Source organism: Protopterus annectens, chromosome 1.part0 (assembly GCF_019279795.1).
Source record: "Protopterus annectens isolate FY-2018-M chromosome 1.part0, PAN1.0, whole genome shotgun sequence".
Lineage (NCBI taxonomy): Eukaryota > Metazoa > Chordata > Ceratodontiformes > Protopteridae > Protopterus > Protopterus annectens.
In genome coordinates this window covers 819,557,939-819,583,526 of record NC_056725.1, presented here as the reverse complement: position 1 = coordinate 819,583,526, position 25,588 = coordinate 819,557,939, and the positions used below count along the sequence as shown (strand labels likewise).

General features: G+C 45.6%; 1 protein-coding gene across 1 annotated transcript in view; it reads left to right on the top strand.

Moving 5' to 3' along the window:
* SCAF8 (SR-related CTD associated factor 8) overlaps window positions 1–25,588 on the top strand; it is a 1,875,331-nt gene that overhangs the window by 1,261,300 nt on the left and 588,443 nt on the right. The window lies entirely within an intron of this gene.

Sequence of the window (25,588 nt, the reverse complement as noted above, 5' to 3'; positions counted from 1 at the left end):
GGGCAAACATACTTTACAATGTGGATTTGATTCATTGGAAGCTTCCCGTAGAGCAGCTGTTACTGGGTCTGTCATACGTAGACATGCTTGGTTAAAAGAACAAAAACCCTACCTGATCATGTTAAAGCAAAATTATTGGATGCACCTTTACAGCAGGATGCATTTGGTTTCAAAGCAGAAGAGGTTTTTAAGAAAATGGAGGATAAGGCAAAGTCTATGCAGACGGTTAAGGATTTTTTTACAAGTACAACCCCCTCATTTCAGCAGAAATTGGCCAACAAAATACTGGTCATTTCCAGCTTCTGACAGATCACAGAGGGGCAAATACAGACGCCCAAGGGGCAGAGGTCAGTCACAAAGCCCTTACAAACATCGCCAATGGGGTACTACTACCCAGAAAAGAGGAGAAGACAGGCCCCAAGCTAGCAGAAGACAAACACAATGACTCAACCCTCAAACTACCAAGCAAATCTCTCTTGGCAGCTCCCTTGGGAGGAAAATTAGCACTTATTGCAGACAACTGGCACATCATCACAAAAGACAAATGGGTCCTAAACATTGTCTCACAAGAATACAGATTCCACTTTCATACCTTGCCAAGGATAAAAGGAATGCCAAACCTGCCACCAAATCAATGGGCAGAGGCACAAAAACAAATTACAGCTCTCATGGACATGAGAGCCATTCAACAGGTACCTACACAGGAGCAAGGACAATGATTTTACTCAAGACTCCTTCTAGTCTCAAGAAAGGACAAAGCATGGAGACCCATTCTGGATCTTTCAGTTCTGAACACCTACCTACAAGTACCAAAATTCAAGATGCTAACAATACAGCAGCTTCTTCCCATGCTGGGCAAGAATGCTTTGCTAGTAACGTTGGACCTCAAGGAGGCATACCTGCATGTCCCTATCAGACAAAATTGCAGAAGATACCTCTGCTTCATTGCAGGTTCAACCCATTATCAATTCTCTGCACTGCCCTTTGGCTTATCTACTGTGCCCAGGGTCTTCAAAAAATGCCTGGCACCAGTAATTGCATACTGCAGACAAAGAGGAATTCAAATATACCCATACCTGGACAACTGCCTTATTCAAGCAGAAAGCAAGGACATTCTTTTAAAGAATCTGGCATTTGTCAAACACCTTCTAAGTTGCCTAGGGTACACGGTAAACGAAAAGAAATCAAAACTAGTGCCCTCACAAAACATAATATTCCTGGGTGCCAGCTTGAATACAACGGCCCAGATGGCTTATCTCACGCCAGACAAGCAATGACAGCTGACTCAATACTCCAAAATAATGGCAACAAAGACCCAACTCCCTGCAAGAAAAACTCTGCAGGCCTTGGGATTCATGGCATCGTGCATACTACTAATACCATTTGCAAAACTGCATATGAGGAAATTACAATGGTACTTGAAAAGCGTATGGACTCAGCACAGCCACAGCTTGGAAACAATGATACCACTCATTCCCTGCCTTCAACAGGAGTTTCTATGGTGGGCACAGGCATGTCACCTCAACAAGGGTCAGCCTTTCACCTTACCCACAGCCAGGCAAACTATGACAGCAGATGCATCGGACTATGCCTGGGGAGCACACATGGCAGGACAGTGCATTCAGGGCAAATGGACTACAGATCAAAGGCATCAGCATATCAATCAAAAAGAAATGCTAGCAGTACAGAATGCCCTAACGGCTTTCAAGGACCTCTTACACCCAGGACAACTAATAATAAAGACGGACAATACCACAGTAATGTGGTACATAAACAAGCAAGGGGGCACACATTTCTATCCTCTATGCAGGCAAGCAATGACCTTGTGGAACACAGTACTGTCTTACCAAGTTCAATTACAAGCACAATTCCTGCCAGGAAAGAAAAAAATTGGTAGATGACCTAAGCAGAAACGTAATGGATCCCCACGAGTGGAAACTAGATCCACAAGTATTTGCAATGATAACTCAAAAATGGGGACTCCCAGACATAGATCTGTTTGCCAACCCCCAAAACTACCAACTTCAAAAATTTTGCACAAGGACTTTCCATCCACAAACTTGGGAAGTGGACTCCCCGTCATTCAGTTGGAAAACATCAACAGTGTATGCCTTTCCTCCACTGCCTCTTCTAGCGAAGGTACTGCTGAAAGTCAGATTAGAGAGGCCACAAATGATACTCATTGCACCAGACTGGCCACGCCACCACTGGTATCCAATTCTAAGGAAGATGGTCCACGGCCCACCATGGATTTTACCACAAATTCCTCACCTGCTCACCCAGCGAGACGATCAGATTCTACACAGCCAGCTCTAGACTTTAAACCTGGCTGCATGGCAAATTACCTAAACAACCAGCCAACACGTCTATCCAAACCTGTTATGGATGTCATTCTGGAGGCCAGGAGCCCCAGCACCAGGAAAACCTATTCAGACAAATGGAAAAGATTTTGCGCCTGGAACCAGGCTAATGGCCAAAATCCCCTTGATCCAAACATTCCTCAGATTCTACAATATTTAACTGAGATGTTGCACAAATGACTTTCCTTTTCATCTGTTAAGATCCACGCCTCAGCAATTTCAGCTCTTTACAACACGGATCCTCCTTTATTTTCACATCCACTCCTAAGACAGTACCTCAGAGGGGCTAAGAACATAAGACCGCCCAGGAGAGCACCAACACCTACTTGGCATCTCAACTTTGTTCTGTAAAAGCTTACACTGCCACCCTTTGAACCAGCTTTTTCAGCTGATTTAAAATTTCTTTCATGGAAAACTGCCCTGCTACTAGCAATAACTTCAGCTAGAAGAGTCTCAGAGCTACAGGCACTAATGGCAGTGGAGCCTTTCCTCATTTTTCATCAAGACCAGAGTCTCTCTACGAACTAACCCTTCCTTTATGCCAAAGATGGTATCTAGTGTGGCCCTAAACCAAACCATTCATTTGCCCACCTTTTTCCCAAATCCCCAGAACAAAGGAGAAAGACTCCTGCACTCTTTGGACATTCACAGGCAATTACGTTACTACTTGGATAAAACTAAGGCTTTCAGAAGTCTGACCAGATCTTTGTAGCCTATGCTGCAGGATCACAAGGAAAAGCCATCTCAAAACAGACCATTTCAAAATGGATAGGACATTGCATACGTTTTTGCTACATGCATCATGGGAAACCGGTACCTGCTAACATTAGGTCCCACTCCACCAGGGCTACAGCTACATCAGCAGCCTTTCTCGGGGGGGGTGCCAACCAAGGATATTCTGGAAGCTGCAACTTGGAGTTCAGTGCACACCTTCACCGAACACTATCACTTACCTCCATATTCTAAGACTAGAGCTGGTTTTGCCACTGCAGTTTTGCACGGCCTACTAGCTTCTTCTAACCCTGTTTAACTCCACCACCCACCCTTGGCTTTGGGATTCAACCCAAGTGTGATGACTGCAGCAGGGTAACACGATGAACATAGTGCAGTTTTGTACCTACCATAAATGTAGATGTTCGAGTGTTCACCCTGCTGCAGTCCAGGTTACCCTCCCTCCATCCCCTCTGAACTAGCTGGACTTATCTATACCATTCTATCCTATACAACCTGTGTGGTGTATTTGCTTGTACCTGAAGGTATTGTTTTATTTTTATATGTACATTTTTATATAGCAATATATATATATATATATATATATATATATATATTGCCTACCTATTGGGGGCACCTGACATCTGGGGCAAGAAAAACTGAAGAAAATGGCGTTGGATGCCTCTTGTATACCCCTGGCGCACTGACGTCAGGGAAGAAGCGACAGCAACCAATGCCGGACCAAGACTTTGGAACTCAGGCCGACTGCGGGGACCGCCTGACGGCAGGATAACCCAAGTGTGATGACTGCAGCAGGGTGAACACTCTAACATCTACATTTATGGTAGGTACAAAACTGTACTTTCAGTGCATACTTTCACCAAGCATTATCACTTACCAATTTTCTCTAATTCCAGAGCTTGTTTTGCCACTGCTGTTTTGCAGGGGCTTATAGCTGTTCCTAATCCTGTATAGATCCATCCTCCCAACCTTAGCTTTGGGAATCTACCCAAATGTAATGACTGCAACACTGTGAAACACTATGAACATAGTACAGTTGTGTACAGTTACCATAAATGTAGATGTTCGAGTGTATTCACTGTTGCAGTCCTGATTACCCTCCCTCTAACCCCGTTTTTCTTTTACTATACCTCTTCTTTCTTTTACTATGCTTAAAAGCTTTTTTGGTGTATTTGCTTTTGTTTGGACGTATATTTTTGTGTTTCTAATTATATCTATTTTGCTCCTCATTTTGGGGGCACCTGACATCTGGTGCAAGAAAAACTGATGTAATGGCGTCGGCTGCATGTTTTGTACTCGTGACGACCTGACATCATGGAAGAAGAGACGGCAACCAACGCAGGACCCAAGACTTTGTTAATCAGGCCGACTGAGGTCAACCTGCCAGCAGATTACCCAAAATGTAATGACCGCAACAGTGAATACACTCTAACATCTACATTTATGGTAAGTGTACACAACTTTTCTTTGACAAGGTAACTGACAATGTTCAGTTACTTTTTCAACTTCATTTTCAAGAGTGGAGCTAAAATATGCCTGCAAAGTTACTAGTGCAGGGAGAAGGCACACTTGGGTGTAACCATATGCATTTCATACCATCTCACAGCGTGCTCGGTGTTGAGCACAAAGGTGCCACGAGACAGTAGTTGAGGTTAATTAGTTAAACCAGTCTATTCACCTAACCACCTTCTTCCCCTCCCTTATTAACTCAACGGAGAGGATTCTCCATTCCCTTGATGTACATAGGCAACTGAGATTCTACTTGGACAAAAAAAAGTCTTTCAGAAAATCTGACCAACTGTTCACTTCCTTCCTTCCCAGGCCCTTGGGTAAGGCCAGTCTCCAAACAAACTATCTCCTCCTGGATCAGAAAATCCATCCTTTTCTGCTACTCTCATCATCATCAAACTATTGCCTGAAGGGGTGCAAGCGCATTCCACCAGAGGCATGGCTACCTCTAAGGCCTTCATGAAAGGACTAGACACAGCTTCCATCATGGAGGCAGCCCACCTGGTCCACAGTCCATACCTTTACTAAGCACTACAAGCTGGACCAGGTCTCTCGAGCCAGGGCAGGATTTGCCAGGGCAATCCTGCAAGGATTCCTTCCTAGCTGTGGTACACTCCCACAGTATGAATACTGCAACATGGGAAAAGGACATAGAATAGTTGTGTAAAATCTTACCATAACCATAGATGTCCTCTTCTGTGCTGCCGTATTCCTTCCCTTCTTCCATCCCCCTGATATCCTCTCTCTCCTCTGGTGTATCCCCTTTCTACAGCCTGCAGGGATATTTGCTTTTGCTTCTCCTTAACCTTATAGTCTCTTCTCTGGGCTTCAAGTTCTGAGGTCTGTGCATGTTGCCACATTTATACTCCATGGTTTATGGCCCAATGTGTGACGTCCCATGCCCCTGTGGTAGCCAGGCTTAAGCTTTTGTATAGGAGCCAATGTCTGGTCACCTGGGGCCTGGAAATCCCACAGTATTAATACTGCAACATGGAAGAGAAGGATATCTATGGATGTTTGTGTTACACTGCTGCAGTCATTACACTTGGGTTATCCTGCCGTCAGGCGGTTCCCCAGTCGGCCTGAGTTCCAAAGTCTTGGTCCGGCGTCGGTTGCTGTCGCCTCCTCCCTGACGTCAGTGCGACAGCAGTATATAAGATGCGGCCAACGCCATTTTCTTCAGTCTTTCTTGCCGCGCGGTGCCCAAAGCAGAAGCAGTTCGCAAGTGCCGGTCGGCCGACTCCTGAGATTTTCATTCCGAATCCAGAACCGAAGTCTTCTACAAAGCTAAGTACCCCGTTGGGGAAACTTTTTCTTGCCTCAGACCGATGTCAGTAAAAGTTAACTGTATTTCTTGTGTGAAGCAAAGACACCTCATAAGGATTTCCACTCCTATTGTATTCCATGCCTAGGCCCAGACCACAACGTCACTGGTTGTCAATTTTGTGCTAGGTTTAACAAGCGCACTATTAAACGTCGGTTTGATTTTGCCCAACATTAATTTGGCAGAAAATTCAATTACACCATGCCATCGGAACTTCCGACGACCGGAATACATAAAAAGCGCAAAGACAAGGACAGGCATCCAAGGCCTCTTCTAGGCCGGTCTCCGGTTTTCAGCGAGGCGCCTACGCAGCCCCTGACGACAGCTTCTGTAGAACCACAGACCGCCTCCGACTTCCACGTGGAGCTGGCTGGGCCTTCAGATGCTCTAGGTTTTCAGCCTACCGAAACTAACCCTTCAGAGGGAACCGAAGTAGCTGAGCAATCCACAGCTTCAGAGTGTGTTTTCAGACCAACCCAGTTAACTATTAAACCCTCTGCTAAGTCTAATTCCCCCTTAAAAACAAAGAAACAGATACAGCATTCTCCAGGACAGGCTTCCATGCCTAAGAAACAAATGCTCAAAATGGCCAAAGACCTAATCACCGTGATCAGGGGGTCCCATCCCCTTCCTGATAAAAGGTCCAGACAAGATGCAGACTATGAATCTTCCGACCAGGTGTCCATTTCTTCAGATTCATCCTCAGACCTAAGATATTCTTTACCCCCTTAAGAAGATTCTGATGCTGAGGAATCAATTCCATCAGCCTCTCCACCTGAGGACTACTCCTATGGGGGGGGACCTTACATACCATGAGGGAGCATTTCCATTGGGAAGGCCAGGATTACTCAGATTCCAAGAAAAGGCTCAGAGACTTCCTTTTATTACCTCAACACAGACCTCTTGCTATTCCGCCAGTGTTAGATATTGTGGATGATGTGTACACTAAATCCAGCTTAAACCCTGACTCCTTACCTCCAGCCCCAGTTAAACATTTTAGATATTAGAGTCCCTGACTCTCACAAATTTCTGTATAAAAGTCCTGTTGCTGACCCTGAAACTATTCCTCAGGGACCCAAAGGGATTAAGGCCTCATCAGCAAAAAACCCAGTTCCCTCTGACAGAGATTCCAGAGCATTAGACAGATAGGGAAAGAAAGTATATACGTCTGCAACTTTAGCAATGTGAGCCTTAAATTGCCAGTTTCACATGCTAAAATATCAGCAATTTTTGATGTCTCAGTTGAAACAAAAAATGCTTCCGGATTCAGATCCTCCTAATCTTAAAGAAATGCAGGATTTATTGCATGCAGCTAAACAAGTGGGAAAACATACTTTGCAATGTGGGTTTGATTCTTTAGAGGCCTCCTGTAGAGCAGCATTTGCAGGCTCTGTCATTAGAAGACATGCTTGGTTAAAAGAACATACCGCCATAAAGCAGCTGTTTAATCTCAGCCTTACCACAGGATACGTGCCCAAGGAGTGGCGTACGGCAACTGTGGTCCCACTCCACAAAGGCGGCGCCTCTACGGACCCTGGTAATTACCGCCCCATAAGCTTAACAAGTCTAGTCTGCAAAGCTATGGAGAGGATCATAATGGAGCTCATAAACAAAGATATAGGGGACTTGCAGACATTGGACCCGACCCAGTTTGGCTTTGTCAAGGGAAGATCATGCCTTTTGAACTTGGTCGACTTCTTCGAAACAGTCACCAAGGCCATTGATGAGGGAAAGGCAGTCCATACAGCCTACCTTGACCTTGCAAAGGCTTTCGACACAATACCCACTGGTTTTGTAGAAAAACTTACCAGCTTAAATGTAAACCCATATGTCACAAGATGGGTTGCAAACTGGCTTAAGGACAGAACCCACAGGGTTAGAGTTGCTGGCGCTGTGTCAGACTCGGCCGGTCACAAGTGGTGTCCCACAGGGCTCGGTCCTTGGCCCTATTGTTTGGCATCTACTTCTCAGAAGTACAGGCCAACATGGGAGGACTTTGGCTGACAAAGTTTGCAGACGACTGCAAACTGGGCGCCATAGTGGAAAGTGCATCGGACACGGATATCCTTCAGAAGGGACTCACGGAAACAGATAGCTGGTACCAGAGCCATGGCCTGAAGTTAAACGCCAAAAATGTATAGTCATACCCTTCGGGAAAAACAAGGTAACCCCAAGCTACCATATAGGTGGCAATCCACTAAGCACAGAAGAGGTTATCAGGGACCTGGGGACCCAGGTTGACAGTGGCCTTTCTTTGACACTCACGTTGCTAAAGTGGTTAGAAAGACCTTCTACATTGCCCACCTGATCATGAAGGATTCACATCCAGATCTAGTGAGGTCATTGTTCCCCTGTACTCTTCACTTATCAGACCAGTGATCGAGTACAATGCCCCATTCGGGATGTATCTCACCCGACATCTGCAGCAATTGGAGAGACCCCAAAAGTTCCTCACCAAAAGGATAAAGGACTTCAAAATCTGTCATATGCTGCCAGATTGAAGAAACTCCAGCTCTATTCAGTCGCATACCGTCTGCTCAGAGGTGACATGTGCCTGACATACAAGGCCATGTCCAACCGAATTAATGGACATGCTCCACCTCAAAAATCCAAATCCACCAAAACCACTAGAGCAAGTGACTTAAACCTTAGCACAGATATAAATAGGACGTGCTGGAGGGATAGATTTATCACTCAGAGACTCCCTATGCTGTGGAATAAAATCCCGGTCCATGTGAGGCAGAGCACCTCGCTGACTCTGTTCAAGAGAAATCTAGACCTGTGGATGGGAGATCGTAGGTTTACCCCGGGAATCATCTCTGTGTCACTGCTGGACAGAGGCACAACAAACTAATGGGCACAGTATTTTTTCATATAAGGGGTGGCGTAAGCCACAAAAATTTGGGCTAGGCTTATAAATGCCTTAGGGCAGATAGCCTAGTATAAACCTATGAACCTATGTTAAGGCAAAATTATTGGATGCACCTTTGCAGCGGGATGTGTTGTTTGGAGTTAAGGCAGAGGAGGTATTAAAGAAGATGGAGGATAAGGCAAAATCTATGCAAATGGTGAAGGATTTCTTACAGGTTCAGCCTCCTCGTTTTAGTAGAAATTGGCCAACTAAGAATTGGTCCTTTCCAGTCACAGACAGACCTCAAAGGGGCAGATATAGACGCGCAATAGGTAGAGGTCAAGGACAAGATCCTTACAGGCCTCGACAATGGGGTACACCAGGCCAGAAAGAAGGGGAAGACAGGCTCCAACCATATAAAAAACAGCCTCAATGACTTCCCACTACAGCTGCCAAACAGCTCTCTCTTGGCAGCCCCCTTAGGAGGAAAACTGGCACTTTTCTATCACAACTGGCATTGCATCACCAAAGACAAATGGGTTCTCAACATTGTATCTCAAGGTTACATGTTCCACTTTCACACTCTGCCAAGGTTAATCGGAATGCCAAATGTGCCACCAAATCAATCGGGAGAGGCTCATAAATTACAGCACTCATGGACATGAGAGCTATTCAAAAGGTACCACCACAGGAGCAAGGACAAGGATTTTACTCAAGACTCTTTTTGGTTCCCAGAAAGGACAAAGCCTGGAGACCCATTCTGGATCTTTCTTCTCTAAACACTTACCTGGATGTTCCAAAATTCAAAATGTTGACACTACAGCAGCTTCTTCCTATGCTGGGCAAGAAAGCTTGGCTCGTGACTTTGGACCTCAAAGAGGCATACCTGCATGTCCCTATCAGACAAAACTGCAGAAGATAACTCAGATTCATAGCTGGTTCAATGCACTATCAATTCTCTGCACTGCCCTTTGGCTTATCTACTGCGCCCAGGGTCTTCACAAAGTGCCTGGCACCAGTAATTGCATTTTGCAGACAAAAAGGAATTCAGATTTATCCGTACGTGGACGACTGCCTGATTCAAGCAGAGAGCAAGGACATTCTTCTAAGACATCTGGCGTTAGTAAAAAAGTTAAGTTGCCTGGGGTACACAGTAAACAAAAAGAAATCAAAACTAGTGCCCTCACAAGAGATAATATTCCTGGGTGCCAGCTTGAATACAACGGCCCAGATGGCTTATCTCACGCCAGACAAGCGAGGACAACTGACTCAATAATTTCAATTGATAGCAACAAAGACCCAACTCCCCTGCAAGAAAAATTCTGCAGGCCTTGGGCTACATGGCATCTTGCATACTACTAATTCCATATGCCAGACTGCATATGAGGAAACTACAATGGTACCTAAAGAGTGTATGGTCTCAGCACTGTCAAAGTTTGGAAACATACCACTAATTCCGTGCCTTCAACAGGAGTTTTGATGGTGGGCTCAAGCTTGTCACCTCAACAAGGGACAGCCTTTGACTCAACCCACAGCCGGGCAAACATGGACAACAGATGCATCGGATTACGCCTTGGGAGCACACATGGCAGGAAAATGTATTCAGGGCAAGTGGCCCGCAGAGCAAAGGCATCTTCACATCAATCAAAAAGAGATGCTAGCTGTACAAAATGCACTTATAGCTTTCAAGGACCTGCTGCATCCAGGACAACTACTACTAAAGGCAGACAACACCACAGGTATGTGGTACATAAACGAGCAAGGGGGCACACTCTCCTACCCCCTCTGCAGACAAGCCATGACCTTGTGGAACACAGCTCTAGACTACCAAGTTCATCTGCAAGCACAATTTCTGCCAGGAGAGAAAAACACACTGGCAGTCGACCTAAGCAGAAACATCATGGATCCCCACAAATGGGAATTGAATCCACAAACATTCAGAATGATAACACAAAAATGGTGGAGCCTGGACATAGATCTGTTGGCATCCCAAATGAACTGCAAGCTACAGAAATTCTGCACAAGGAGTTACCATCCACAAGCATGGAAAGTGGATGCCCTCTCATTCAGCTGGAAAAACCTGCAAGTATATGCTTTCCCACCTTTACCTCTCCTTCCAAAGGTACTCATAAAAGCCAGGCAAGAAGAGCCAAAGATGATCCTGATTGAACCAGACTGGCCATGCCAGCACTGGTACCCAGTCTTAAAGAACTCAGCACAAGAACCACCCTGGATTTTGCCTTAAATCCCACATTTGCTGACGCAGCACAGCAATCCGATACTTCACAGCCAGCTAAAGACCTTAAACCTAGCTGCATGGAAAATTCCTTAGTCAAGCAAGCAATGCCTCTCTCCAAAGCTGTTATGGATGTCATTCTGGAGGCCAGAAGGCCTAGCACCAGGAAAGCCTACTCAGATAAATGGAAGAGATTTTGTGCCTGGAACCAGGCACACAGCCTTGACCCCTTTGTCCCAAACATTCCTCAGATACTTCAATATTTAACTGAGATGCTGGACAAGGGCCTCTCCTTCTCATCCATCAAGATCCACTCCTCTGCCATTTCTCTTCATTACAACACAGATCCACCAATTTTCTCTAATCCTTTGCTCAAACAGTACTTCAGAGGGGCTAAAAACATAAGACCGCCCTGTAGGGCACCTACTCAACTTGTGACCTCAACTTTGTTTTGGAAAAATTAACTTTACCTCCTTTTGAGCCAGCTAACACAGCAGAATTAAAATATATCTCTTGGAAAACTGCTCTGCTACTGGCAATAACATCAGCACGAAGAGTTTCAGAATTACAGGCGCTAATGACAGTGGAACCTTTCCTCATTTTCCACCAGGACAGGATATCTTTAAGAACTAACCCTACGTTTATGCCAAAGGTGGTATCAAGTGTGGCTCTAAACCAAACTATTTACTTGCCAACTTTCTATCCAAAACCACAAAACAAAAGGGAGAGACTACTACATTCTTTGGACATTCGCAGACCGTTACGCTTCTACTTGGACAAAACCAAAGCTTTCAGAAAATCTGAACAATTATTGGTAGCATATGCTGGCAGGAGCACAGGGAAAAACCATTTCAAAACAGACTATTTCAAAATGGATAGGACATTGTATACGTTTCTGCTACACATACCATGGAAAACCTGTACTGAGTCTTCGGATTTCTGCATCGGATGGTGTGGCTTCATCCTTGACGTCAGGGGTATAAAACATGCAGCCAATGCCATTACATCAGTCTTTCTTGCCCTGCAGTGCCCGAAGCAGAAGCAGTTCGCAATTGCAGGTTGGCCGACTCCTGAAATTTTCATTTTCGAGTTTCAGACCCGAAGTCTTCAGAAAAGATAAGTACCCCGTTGGGGATCCTTTTTCTTGCTCTAACCGATGCCAGTAAAGGTTAACAATAGTCTTACCTGTGGAAAGCAAATACCTCATAGAGATTTTCATTCTTACTGCATCCCCTGTTTAGGCCCAGACCACGACGTCCCTGCTGTTGGTTTTATGCTTTGCTCAACGCCAGAACTATTCTTCGTCAGGCTATTTTTGCAGCCAGTTACTTTCATTCTCTGTGTACCCTGAAATGGCTTTGTTAAGCCATCCAACTACCGATCTTCCTAAAAAACATAAGGTTAAAGACAGAGACAGATTGCATAGGTCTAAAACTACCGACGACACTTCCGTTAAGCTAGTCGCCATTCCACCGGTACTCAGTGAGGCGCTTTCGCAGCCTCTGATACCCGCTATTTCAGATTCGCAGGGCCCCTAATGTGACCCATTCGGAGTCCGGTATGCCGCGAGATGCTTCTTAGACTAAGGAAACTGCAAATGTTTCTACCTTGGATGGGTCTGGAACCGCTGTGCAGGCACCAGCTTCTGAGGGTGTATTCAGGCTTACAGAAATTCATATTAAACCGACGCCATCATTTTCATCCAGGCCAAAAACTCTCACTACGCCTAGAAAACTGACCAAACCACAGGCTCAGGCCCATATGCCTAAAAAACAAATGCTTAGAATGGCTAAAGACCTTATTACCTTAATTAGGGGGAGCCAGCCTTCCCCCTCTTAAGAGACCTAGAACTGATTTTCTTTCTGATTCTTCTAATTAGGAATCTGATATTTCTGATTATCAGGATTTGCCCTGATCTGTTTATGAGGATTCTGATGCAGGGGATTCCATTCCCTCTGCCTCCCCTCCAGAAGATTTTTCTTTCTGTGAAACCTTGCATACTATTAGGGATCATTTCTGCTGGGAAAGCCAGGATTACTCAGAGTCCAAAAAGAGACTTAAGGAATTCTTTCTTCTACCTCAGCACAGGCCTTTAGCTATCCCCCCTGTTCTGGACATTGTAGATTTTGCTTTCTTGGAATCTAGCGTTATTCTAGACACTTTACCTCCAGCTCCCAGAAAACCTGACCGGTACTACAGAGTAACTGACTCTCTCAAGTTCCTTTTCAAGAATCCTTCTGCGGATCCAGAGACCATTTCCCAAGGACCAAAAGGCATTAAGGCTACTGCTGCCAAAAATCCTACCCCTTCTAATAGAGATTCTAAAGCCTTGGACAGAAGGGGTAAGAAGGTATATACTTCTGCTACTTTGGCCATTAGGTCTTTAAATTGCCAGTTTTGTATGTTAAAGTATCAGCAGCATATTATGGGACTACTTAGACAGAAAATAATGTTGATTCCTGACTGTGCTGAGCACAAAGAATTGCACAATGTAATGCATTCTGCTGAACAAGTTGGTAAACATACTTTGCAGTGTGGTTTTGATGCTTTAGAAGCATCTTGCAGGGCTGCTGTCACTAGGTCTGTACTTAGATGGCATGCTTGGTTTAAGGAACAAAACTTGCCAGATCATGTTAAAGCTAAATTACTGGATGCTCCCTTAAACCAAGACTGCCTTTTTGGCAGCAAAGCAGAAGTCCTCAAAAGGATGGAGGAAAAAGCTAAATCTATGCAAAATATTAAACGATTTCCTTACAAGTACAGCCTCCCAGATTCAGTAGGCATTGGCCTTCAAAGAACTGGTCCTTTCCAGGCCTTCAGTCCAAACCCAGGAACAGCAGACCCACCTAGGCTACAGTCTCAGACTATGCACAGCTTATTGGGGGGCTCCCACTTCCAAAACAGGGAGTAGTAAGCCACTCCCCTATGGAAAAATGGCACAATGGCTTAACCTTAAACCTTTCAAGCTCTGCTCAACTACCTGCTCCCTTATGAGGAAAGCTCACCATGCATGCAAAAAACTGGGAACTAATTACCCAGGATAAATGGGTTTTGAACATAGCATGTTATGTAGTCCAATCTCGCCTACATTCTTACCCATGGGTTCGGAGCCGAATGTCGGCTCCGACTCGGCCAAAACTTTTCTAGCTCAAAGTCTTTCTGTTGGCTGGGCTAAGATGGTATCCCATGCTGCACTGCTCTACATCCCCAGATCTCGTTTGCCGCTCGTGTAGCTCGGACGTGGTCTCGCTCTTGGCTGTGGCTAAGTACCCTTTTTTCTTCTTCTTGAGAGAATTTATTGCAAACAAAAAGCTGTTTTAATAGCTATTGTTCATTTGGTATTTTGTGGAAAAGGTGTGTGTGTGATTGTTTCTGTGGTATCTCATTAGCTGTTCCAATGGGCTAGGCCCGTTTCAGTTAGAGGACCTAGTCTGTCCCCCTTGCTTCCCTGTGTAACAAATTTTCCGGTCTAAAACCGTTTAAATTGGAGGTTTTAGTCCTACCCTCTCTCTTGTGTCAGAGGATCGTTCGTTAGAGTATTTTGTTGGTGGTAGTTTTTTCCGGCCCTAAGTGTGGTGTAAGTCTCTGACTGTTGTTTTCCAGTTGGTTCCATACCTGTAATTTTTTGTCTTGGTGATTGGTGGTAGTTGGTTACGATGTCTAAAGATTATAAGGAACACAAGTCCTCGGGCTTTAAGAAATGCTCAAAGTGTGGCTGTAAAATGTCCATTACCGATGGACATTCTGTGTATATTGTCTGGGAGTGATCCATCTCTAGGAGTCATGCATTTAGTCCTAGGGTCCTCCAGGAGAGAAAGAATAAGTTAATTTTGAAGGGACTTTTGAAACCCTCCTTCGAAGAGGGTCTAGAAACTGCTTCCAGCTCTAAAGCTAAAGCCACGAAATCAAAAAAGAGGTCTCCGGCTCCTTCAGTCTCCTCGGAGCCACCGGTGAAAATAGCTAAATCAGCTTTGACACCATCGGCTCCACCGTCCTCGGGGCCGTGGGAAGTGTCAGTGGTGATGGAACCGGCATCTGCTCCAAACATTTTGGAACGTATTCAGAGCCGATTGCCTAGTATTAGGCAAGTATCACCTGAGAGGAGGTCTCGATCTCCCTCCCTGTCCTCCAAATCCTCCAGGACATTGTCGGATGTGGACGTTGATAGAGTGGTGCAGAGACTTCTTCAGTTGCTGGTCTTGGCAAAGTTGTTCTCGGCTTCGTCCCAGTCAGCTCCGGAGCCCATCCTACCACCTACTTCGATACTTCCTCCTCTGTGCGCATCCCAGCCTTCGGAGCCAGAGTGCTCAGCTCCGTGTGATGTCTCCAGGTCTGTTCCGATGGCCCCTCCGGGCTTATCGGTGCCGACGTCAGCTCTGACCCCGTCGTTGCCGTCCACGGGATTCTTCAGTCTGACCCAAGGGAGAGGCATCCGGACATCCCTCGGTTCCTAGTCTCCCCCTCGTTGCTTCATTGCGGGAAAGTCCAACTCCTGTCGTGGCTTTGGAGGCTGGTCGCTCCTCGGACTCGGGGGACCAGCCTTTGAGGCCATGCGGAGTGCGCTGGCCAGATTCAGTGACATCATGCGGGTCGGTCATTCTGTCCCCTACTACTCCGGTGCGGGTCTCTGATCACCACCTGTCTTCAGACAGCAGAGCCCCAAGGCCTCAGGGTACCCCCATGAGTGGTCCCCAAGTTTCTGAGGGCCCCTCAGAGCGCTTGGCTGAGGAGCCCCCTAGAAAGAAGACGTGCAAGAGGAAGCACATACTCCCAGGATGAGTCTCTCACATCAGATACTGACCTCGAGGAATCAGAGGGGTCCCCCAAATCATCCTCTGAGGATGTTTTTCTCTGACATCCTAGAGATCTTGAAACAAAGAGGTGACTGACCATCCAAAGCCCACTCCGAGGAGGAGCCGGTCTTCCTGAAGGCCTTCGGTGCTCAGCCCTCCACCTCCTGGGTGTCTCCACCCTTCGAGCTCCTGGATTTGATTTGTTGAAGGGTGTGGGAGAAACCCTGACTCTGTGGAACCAGTCCCCAGGAGACCCAATAAATTTCTGTCTGCTCCCCCGGGTAAGGAGTTATTTTTCTAAGGGAGTCCCTGTGGATGCCATGGTGGTGGCAGCGGCCACTAAGAAGGAATTAGCCGAGACTTCTTCCACCGTCCATCCTCCTAACAAGGAGTCTAGGACCATGGACCGGTAGGAAGCGTACCCTCTCTTCACCGACCTTTACCTTACGGTCACTGAATTATTTATCTCATTTTACACGGCTCCAGAGAGATCTCCTCAAGGAGCTTGGAGATGCTCTCATGGGTAACATTTCTGAGGCGGTGACCCAGACAGTTAATGCTCAGATGTCTACCCTCAATTCCATTGTTAACTCCTCCATGAGGCTGATGTCATATGCAGCTGAGGGAGCGATTAGGGCAGCAAGTTCAGGAGTCGCCCTTAGGAGACAGGCCTGGATGTGCCTTTGTCATTTCGCGGAGGCCTTCAAGTCTTATTCACAGTCATCCCTTTTGATGGTTCCTCTTTGTTCGGAACCAAGGTGAAAGACACCCTCACCAGGTGTGAGCAGGAGGGAAAAACTCTGCTGTAGGAGTCCATTTTTCCCTTCCCTCTAGGCCTTATCCCAAGGCCCAGAGGGCTGGAAAAATGTGGTTCAAGAAATCACAAGACGTTTTTTCCTGGTGCACAAGGTGAGCCCCCCTCCAGAGGCAGGGGGGGGGGTTATTCAGGGAGATGCCGCCCTAGAGGCAGAGGAGGCCCCCGCAACTCGGGAGGCCGTGATTCCTTTCGCTGTTCTCCCTACCATCGCTCCTGATGGGAGGCCTGACTGTGCGTTTCCGGAGCCAGTCAGAGGTCGAATCTCGTTATACCCGGAGGCCTGGCAAGACATCACCCAGGACCAGTGGGATTTACGAATAATTTCCGGAGGTTGTCATTCCCTTTTTGTCAGACCCCCTTCCACTCAGGAAAATCCCAGATGTTCCATCCAGTCAAAGGGATTACGCAGCTTCAGAAGTTTCAAAGCTGCTAGAAAAAGGAGCCATCCAACATGTCCCCTCAGACCAGATCGGATTAGGGACTTACTCAAGATTCTTTTTGGTGCCGAAAAGAACAGGGGACCTGAGACCCATATTAGATCTCAGCCGATTGAACAACCATGTACAGAAGTCCAAGTTCCGAATGGTCATATTGCAGTCTATTCTCCCATTGTTGGGAAAAGAAGTATGGATGTGCTCCATCGACCTCAAGGATGCTTACTAACACATCAAAATGGACAGGGCATCCAGGAGTCACCTATGCTTCCGGCTGGAAGCCAGTCATTTTCAGTTTCGAGCCCTGCCCTTTGGTCTCACCACAGCCCCCAGGGTGTTCACCAAATGCATGGCAATGGTGACTGCTCACTTGAGACGTCAAGGATTCCAAGTGTTTCCATATCTGGATGACTGGCTCCTCACTGCCACCACCAGGCATCTACTAATTCAGACCAGGGACGCCACTATAAATCTGTGTCAACATTGAACTGGGAAAAATCTGCCTTGTTGCCCTCACAGCATGTCACTTTTATAGGTGCAGAACTAGACACCGTCCTCATGCGGGCATTTCTACCACAGGAAAGAATCAGAACCCTACAGCAACAAGTTCACGCCCTGCTCCCTCTGAGAAGAGCGAGGGCAAGATGGGTTCTCCAACTGTTGGGGACTATGGCTGCGACGATTATGTTAGTCCCTCTAGCAAGGTTACATATGAGACTCCTTCAGTGGTTTCTCTTTGCCCAGTGGTCTCTTCAACGTCTTCCTCTTTCTCATTTTATTCTTCTTATGGACAGGTGCAAACAGGATCTCAGTTGGTGGGTTCGCACCGACAATCTGGACACAGGCAAGCCCTTCGTTCCGGTGCCCCCGATTGCCACGGTGACCACTGATGCCTCCCAGATGGGGTGGGGGGGTATTGTCTAGGCAGGACAGTCCAAGGCACGTGGCAAGAGCACGAGATGCATCTGCGTATCAGTGTTGTGGAGATGAGAGCTGTGCTACTTGCGTTGCAGGCACTTCAGAGATTTCTTCCTCTCGAGACTATTGCAATCCACTCGGACAGTGTGTCAGTGGTGTGGTATCTTATCTGAACAAGCAGGGAGGAACCAAGTCTTATCCCCTGTGCAGAGAGGCCATGCAAGTGTGGCAGTGTCTTCCCAACGTTTTCTGTTGGCAATGCACATTCCGAGGAAGTCCAACGTGATCGCAGACAGGCTAAGCTGAGCTATTCTGATGCCTTTCGAGTGGTCCCTGAACTGTCAAGTTGCGGAACAGATCTTCTGCAGGTGGGGTCAGCCTTGTTGTGACCTTTTTTCCAGCCCCCTCTGTGCCAAATGCAGCAGTTGCTTCACATTGATTCCCCCCTCAAGGGGAGTCACCCAGGGACGCTTTAGCCCACGATTGGCCCTCCGGTCTACTATATGCCTTCCCTCCGGTCCCCTTGCTGTCAAAGGTTATTCAGAAAGTGCAATCCTTGGGAAGCAGAATGATTCTGATTGCCCCACACTGGCCTCGCCAGATTTGGTTCCCCTTTCTCCATCCCTACCTCGTGGACGCTCCTTGGATTCTGGACCCACAACCAGACTTACTGACACGTCAGGGCAGCTCCATCCCTCTCTGCTGACCCTCCGGTTGACAGCCTGGCTACTCCACTTCCGTCATTAATTAGGCTTCATCATTTCTCACCGGAGGTGGTTCATATTTTATCTTCCTCTCATGAGCCCTCGACCAGGAAGATTTATTCCAGCAAATGGAAGAGATTTTCAATTTGGGCTCATACCCAAAGGATTGACCCTTACACGGCTCCTATTTCATCTGTTTTGGAGTTCTTGTCTATGCTTTTTCACCAGGGCTCAGCGGCCACCACCATTAAAGTCCAATTGACTGCGATTTCTACCTTTCATGTCGCTAATAAGCCTAGTTTGATGGCTCATAAACTCTGTAAGGCTTTCCTGACGGGCACTCTGTTACTTCGTCCTCTGGTTTCGGAACCTGTCATGCCTTGAGATTTAAACTTTGTTCTACAGGCTCTTACTTCATCCCCCTTTGAACCTGCGGCTACTTGTGATTTAAAATTTTTGACCTGGAAGACTATCTTTTTAGTAGCCATCACATCAGCCAGACGCATTTCAGAGATTCAAGCTCTATCAATCAAACCCCCATACTTGATTTTTCATAAGGACAGGGTTTCTCTTAGACCGAACCCCTCCTTTCTTCCCAAAGTGGCGTCAGTCAGTAACCTTTATCAATCCATTGAATTGCCAGTGTTTTTTCCCCAGTTCTCAAACAAGGCAGAATTCAAATTCCATCAATTAGATGTACACAAGCAACTAGGTTTTTATCTGCACAGAATGAAAAATCTCAGAAAATCTGATAGTTTCCTTTTCGGAAAACAGAATGGGGTATCCTGTTTACAAAGTTATTCTGTCCAGGTGGATCTCCAGCTGCATTTCCTTTGTTTATTCCTCAGGGGGTAAAGATTTACCGTTTCCGGTGAAGGCTCACTCTACTCGGTCTGTATCTACTTCTACAGCCTATCAGGCCAGATTGTCTATGGATGATATTTGTGCTGCGGCTACTTGGTCATCTCCTCACACCTTTGTTACTCATTACAAGTTGGATGTGGTATCTAGGGGCAGGTCTTCCTTTGGTTCCACAGTGCTCAGGAGTATTTTTCACTGAGCCTCCCAGGATTTAGGTGCTAGGGACGCTGTCCCACTGGTAAGGATGTAGGCGAGATTGGACTACATAACATCAAGAAGTTATGTACTCACCATAAAGTTCGATGTATGTAGTCCATCTCGCCTCACATTCTTACTTACCCCCCCCTCCTTCCCATTTCCTGGAGGATCTGGAGGTTAGGTCTGGTTTCAGAGCTCCCTTCATTCTTGGTTTGTTCTTTCTTTCCTTGGGTGTTATGCATGGAGTATGAGTGCTGGTGTTCGCAGCAAACTAGATCTGGGGATGTAGAGCAGTGCAGCATGGGATACCATCTTAGCCCAGCCAATAGAAAGACTTCGAGCTGGAAAAGTTTTGGCCGAGTCGGAGCCGACATTCAGCTCTGAACCCACGGATAAGAATTTGAGGTGAGATGGACTACATACATTGAACGTTATGGTGAGTACATAACTTCTTGTTCCCAAGGATACAGATTCCAGTTCCACACGCTACCAACCCCCAAATGGTTGGCCAGACCTACCCCCAAATCAATGGGCGGAGGCCCAACAGGAGGTTCTCTCTCTTCTCAGTATCAGGGCTATTCAACCTGTCCCAGCAGAACATAGGGGACAAGGTTTTTATTCAAGACTTTTTCTGGTACCCAGTAAAGACAACTCCTGGAGTCCTGTCCTGGACCTCTCTATTCTCAACACCTTTCTGTTGGTTCCAAAATTCAAAATGCTAACTCTTCAACAGCTTCTTCCTATAATAGCCAAGGATGCCTGGCTGGCAACCCTAGACTTAAAAGAAGCTTACCTGCACAACCCAATAAGAGGATCCTGCAGACAATACCTACATTTCAGGGTGGGCTCCATGCACTTTCACTTCCCTGCACTTCTCTTTGGCTTATCTACTGCATCCAGGGTGTTCACAAAGTGTCTAGCTCCAGCCATTGCATTTTGCAGGCAGAGAAATATTCAAATTTACCCATATTTGAACGATTGTCTGATTCAGGCAGAAAGCCAGGACTTGATATTACAACACCTTGCATTCGTAAAGAAACTTTTAATCTCACTGGGGTACACCATCAGTGAAAAGAAATCTCACCTAGTACCCTGCCAACAGATTGTATTCCTGGTAGCAAGCTTGAACACAACTTCCCAGATGGCATTCCTCACTCCAGAGAAACAAGTTTATTTGACAACCTACTTCAAACTATTGGCCACAAAACCCCAGCTATATCTGTAAGGAAAATACTGCAAGCAATGGGGTTCATGACCTCTTGCATTCTACTAATTCCATATGCAAGACTGCATATGAGGAAACTCCAATGGTATCTAAAAAGCCTGTGGTGTCAACTTTCTCAGGACCCGGAAACAATGATTTCTATCATTCCTTGTATAAAGACAGAGTTCCTCTGGTGGGCAGAGGCCTGCTACCACAAAAAGGAACTCCTTTTCACTCTACCCCCTGCCGCCCAAATCCTAACAACAGACTCATCAGACTGCATGGTGGGCTCACATGGCAGGGCAGTGCATTCAGGGCAAATGGAACCCGAGACAGATGCACCTGCATATCAATCAAAAAGAAATGTTAGCGGTACAGAATGCTCTGACAGCCTTCAAAGACCGTATTCTTCCAGGACAACTATTGGTAAAGACAGACACCACCACAGTTATGTGGTACATAAACAAGCAGGGGGGAGCCCACTCGTACCCTCTCTGCAGATTAGTCATGGCCCTGTGGGACACAGCCTTGAGCTACCAAGTACACCTACAAGCACAATTCCTGCCAGGTAAACTAAATTCAGGGGTAGATGACTTAAGCAGAAATCTCATGGGCCCACACGAATGGAAACTAGAACCCAAAATATTCACCTTCTTGAGGAACAAATGGAGGACTCCAGAGGTAGACCTGCTTGTTTCCCCTCAGAACTACCAGTTGAACAAATTCTGCACAAGAACTCCCCACAGTCAAGCTTGGAAAGTGGATGCCATGTCCTTTACCTGGGAAAGCCTATCGGTTTATGCCTTTCCCCCTGTGCCTCTCCTCTCGAAGGTTCTAGTAAAGATCAAACAGGACAAGCCAAAGACAATAGTGATTGCACCAGACTGGTACCCCCTCTTGCACAGTATGACACTGTTACAACCATGGCATCTGCCTCAGACCCAGGCCAGATTCTGCACCCTCAGCTTCAAACCCTGAACCTTGCAGCCTGGCTAATTCCTTGAGCTCTCCTCTATCATCCCTCAGTAAGCAGGTACCGGATGTCATTTTGGAGGCAAGGAGGCCTTGTACTAGAAAAACCTATGCTGAAAAGTTACTGTTCCTGGAGCCAGGCTCAAGCGATGGACACAATGGTGCCCAGCTTACTTCATATTCTACGGTACTTAACAGAAATGCTGCACAAGGGCCTATCCTTCTTGTCAGTTAAAATCCATGCCTCTGCCATTTCAGCACATTGTAATACTGAGCCACCCCTCTTCTCTCACCCCTTGCTAAAGCAATTCCGTAGAGGGGACAAAAATTTAAGACCCCCCCCCCCCCCCAGGAGAGCTCCCACTCCAGCCTGGGACCTTAACTTTGTATTTGAAAAGCTCACTCCTCCCCTCTTTGAGCCAGCTGCTACAGCAGAGTTGAAATTCCTTTCCTGGAAAACAGCCTTCCTTCTAGCCATCACTTCAGCAAGAAGAGTGTCTGAATTACAGGCCCTCATGGCAGTGGAACCCTTCATTGTCTTCCATGCGGACAGGGCTTCCCTCAGAACTAATCCTCCTTTTATGCCCACGGTGGTGTCTACTGTGGCCCTAAATCAGTCCATTCATTTGACTACTTTTTTCCCTAATCCACAAAACAAAGGGGAACGATTACTACACTCTGGATGTGCACAAACAACTTAGATTCTGTTTGGAGAGGACTAAGCCTATCAGAAAATCTGAACAGCTGCTAGTTAGCTTTGCTGCAGGGGCAGAGGGGAAGGCCATTTCAAAGCAAACCATTTCCAAATGGATAGTCCATTGCATTCATTTCTGCTACAAGCACCATGGAAAACCTACCCCACACGGGATAAGATCACATTCCACCAGGGCTGCATCTACCTCTGCGGCATTTCTCATAGGAGTCCCTACCAGGGACATCCTAGAAGCTGCTACCTGGAGCTCTGTACATACCTTCACCAAGTATTACTACATGCCTATCTTTTCTAAATCCAAAGCTAGATTTGCCACTGTAGTCTTGCAGGGCTTAATAGCTGGCCCTAATGCTCTTTAACTTCCTCCTCCCTTCCTTCCTTAGCTTTGGGAATCAAGCCAAATGTGATGACTGCAGCAGTGCAACACGAAGAACATAGTACAGTTCTGTACACTTGTCATAAATGTTGTTTGAGTGTATTCACTGTTGCAGTCCTGGTTACCCTCCCTCCAGCCCCCTGACTTCTCTTGGCTCTACCTTTCCTTCTTCTTGGTATATTTATTTTTCTTGTGTATTTGCATTTTGATGGAGCTTTACAATACCATTTAATTGCTTCCTATTGTTGGGGCACCTGACATCTGCGGCAAGAAAAACTGATGTAATGTTTTATACCCCTGACTACCTGATGTCAAGGAAGAAGCGACAGCATCCGACGCAGAAATCCGAAGACTCTGGTATGTCATCAGTGAATGAAGATCAACAACACAGATAGAACGTTATGGTAAGAACATAACTTCTTTTTTTAGTGTGCCATAGCAATTGTCTTATCATGCCTTGTTCTAATGTTTTTATATGAGGATTATCAGGGTGTCCCCTTCTCACACATCAGTATTACCTGGTTTAGAGGCAACCACACATTCTTGGCTAACATTTGATTAACAGCTTTTTCCTTCAGTGTCCACCCCTCTCCAGAATGAAAATGTACTTAGGATCTTGGAACCTCGCTCGATAATTCCATTTTTCAACACCTATGTAGCAACAGCAGTCAGAAAATCCTTATATTTAGCACAATTAAAATTGTATCATCCCTCTGTGTGCAACTTAATTATACCAATTGTCGAGTACAATGCCCCCTTTGTGAAGTAACTTTCTAGACATATTAAGCAGCTGGAAAGGTCACAGAAGGTCCTAACAAAGAAACTGTTGCCCTGAAATGTCCGAGCAACTCTGAAATGCTTGAAGTTCTGTTCTTTTTCTCAGTTTCTTGTAGGCTGTTGCAGGGTGATCTATGCCACGCTTTCCCCACCATTAAGGTTCCCTGTCTTCCTTGATCTCTCTTTGTCATATAATCCGACTCATACCACAACTAAGAATTTAAATCAACACCACCACAAATAAAATATGCTAGAGAGACATTTTCTATCCAAAACCAGTCTACCTCTAGAACAGATCTTCCCTGCAAGTAAAACAAAGTAACACTCCAACATCCCTCAGATTAAAACTTGATTGGCACAGTGATTCAGTGGGATAATGTTGTTGTCTCTCAGCAAGAACTTCCCCAGTTTGATTCTTTGCTGGGTTACTTTTGTGTATAGAGTCTGCATATCCTCCCTTTGTTTGCTTGGGTTTCCTCCAGGTGCTTCAATTTCCTTCCACTTTCCAAGGGCGTTCAGTAGGTTGATTGGAAACACTACATTTGGTAATACATGTGAGTGGGTGGAATGGAAGAACAGCCGTGCCGGTGTTAACCACCTGTGGTGGGAACTTTGGCTGTAGATGATTCACTGTGGTAGTGACACCCTGATCCAATGTGCAAAAATGGGAAAAGGGGCTGTAGATGGATTGAATGGGTATATTTACTGTAACACTGACCTGCTTTACCCTTCTTGAGACAGGGTGGGATGCAACTTGAGAGAGGGTATTGTCAAGGCATAATGTTGTTGTGACTCCTTTACCTTTTATTTGCTTTGACAAAGTTCTGTCATAAAATTGGGGAAGCGGCAGCCTGCTATATGTATAGTTAGCCTGCCTTCTAGTCTTGGGGGGGGGGGGTATTGTAGCATATTGATGTGTCTCATGTCAGTATTACAGATGTTGGGTTATATGGATACAATATAAAAATATAAAATGTCCTTTGTATTAGAGTATAATGGCTTGAATCACAGCATTATATCAGTTTTCTATAGAGAATGGGAAAGATTCAAAGCTCTTACAGATTTGGAAGATTTACCTAGAGATACTCCAAAGGTAGTATACAAAAATGCTAATAATATAAAGGAATATTTAGAACAAAAGAAAAAGGAAAATAGAAATATAGGTACCAGCTTGAATTATAAAAAGGGTACATATAAATGTGGGAAATGTGGCCAATGTAAATATATAGCAAATAAGGAGAATATATATAGAGAGTAGGGGTAAATTGATTAGGGGTAATGGGCTATATACAATTGTGATACTAAAGGATTAGTGTATCTGGCCACCTGTGTCAAATATGGGTCATTTTACATGGGTAAAACGGAGAGAACTTTAAAAAGAAGAATATATGAGCATACCTATGACATAATAAAAATGAAGGAGACTAATGCATTGTATAGACACAGGAAGATGTGTGAAGATAGTATTTTTCAGTTTTTTGTAATTGAACATATAAAGAATAACATCAGAGGGGGGCCATGGGGAAGACACCATAGGTTTTAGAGAATTATGGTGGCAGATCACGTTGCAAGCAAATAAATCCCCAGGCTTGAATGAATATATTTCAGTTTTACCTCTACTGAAACTAAAGGCAGCTAAAATATAATCCTGAGTGCAATAAATTATTTGGTCAATAGATGGTGCTATTTGATGAAACATATGTTATTGGATTGGAAGTTTTATGAATGTTAATATTTTTACAAACATGTATATATAAAATATATCTAGCCCCTGCAAATATGAATGGAATTGATTTTAAAGTGATGAATA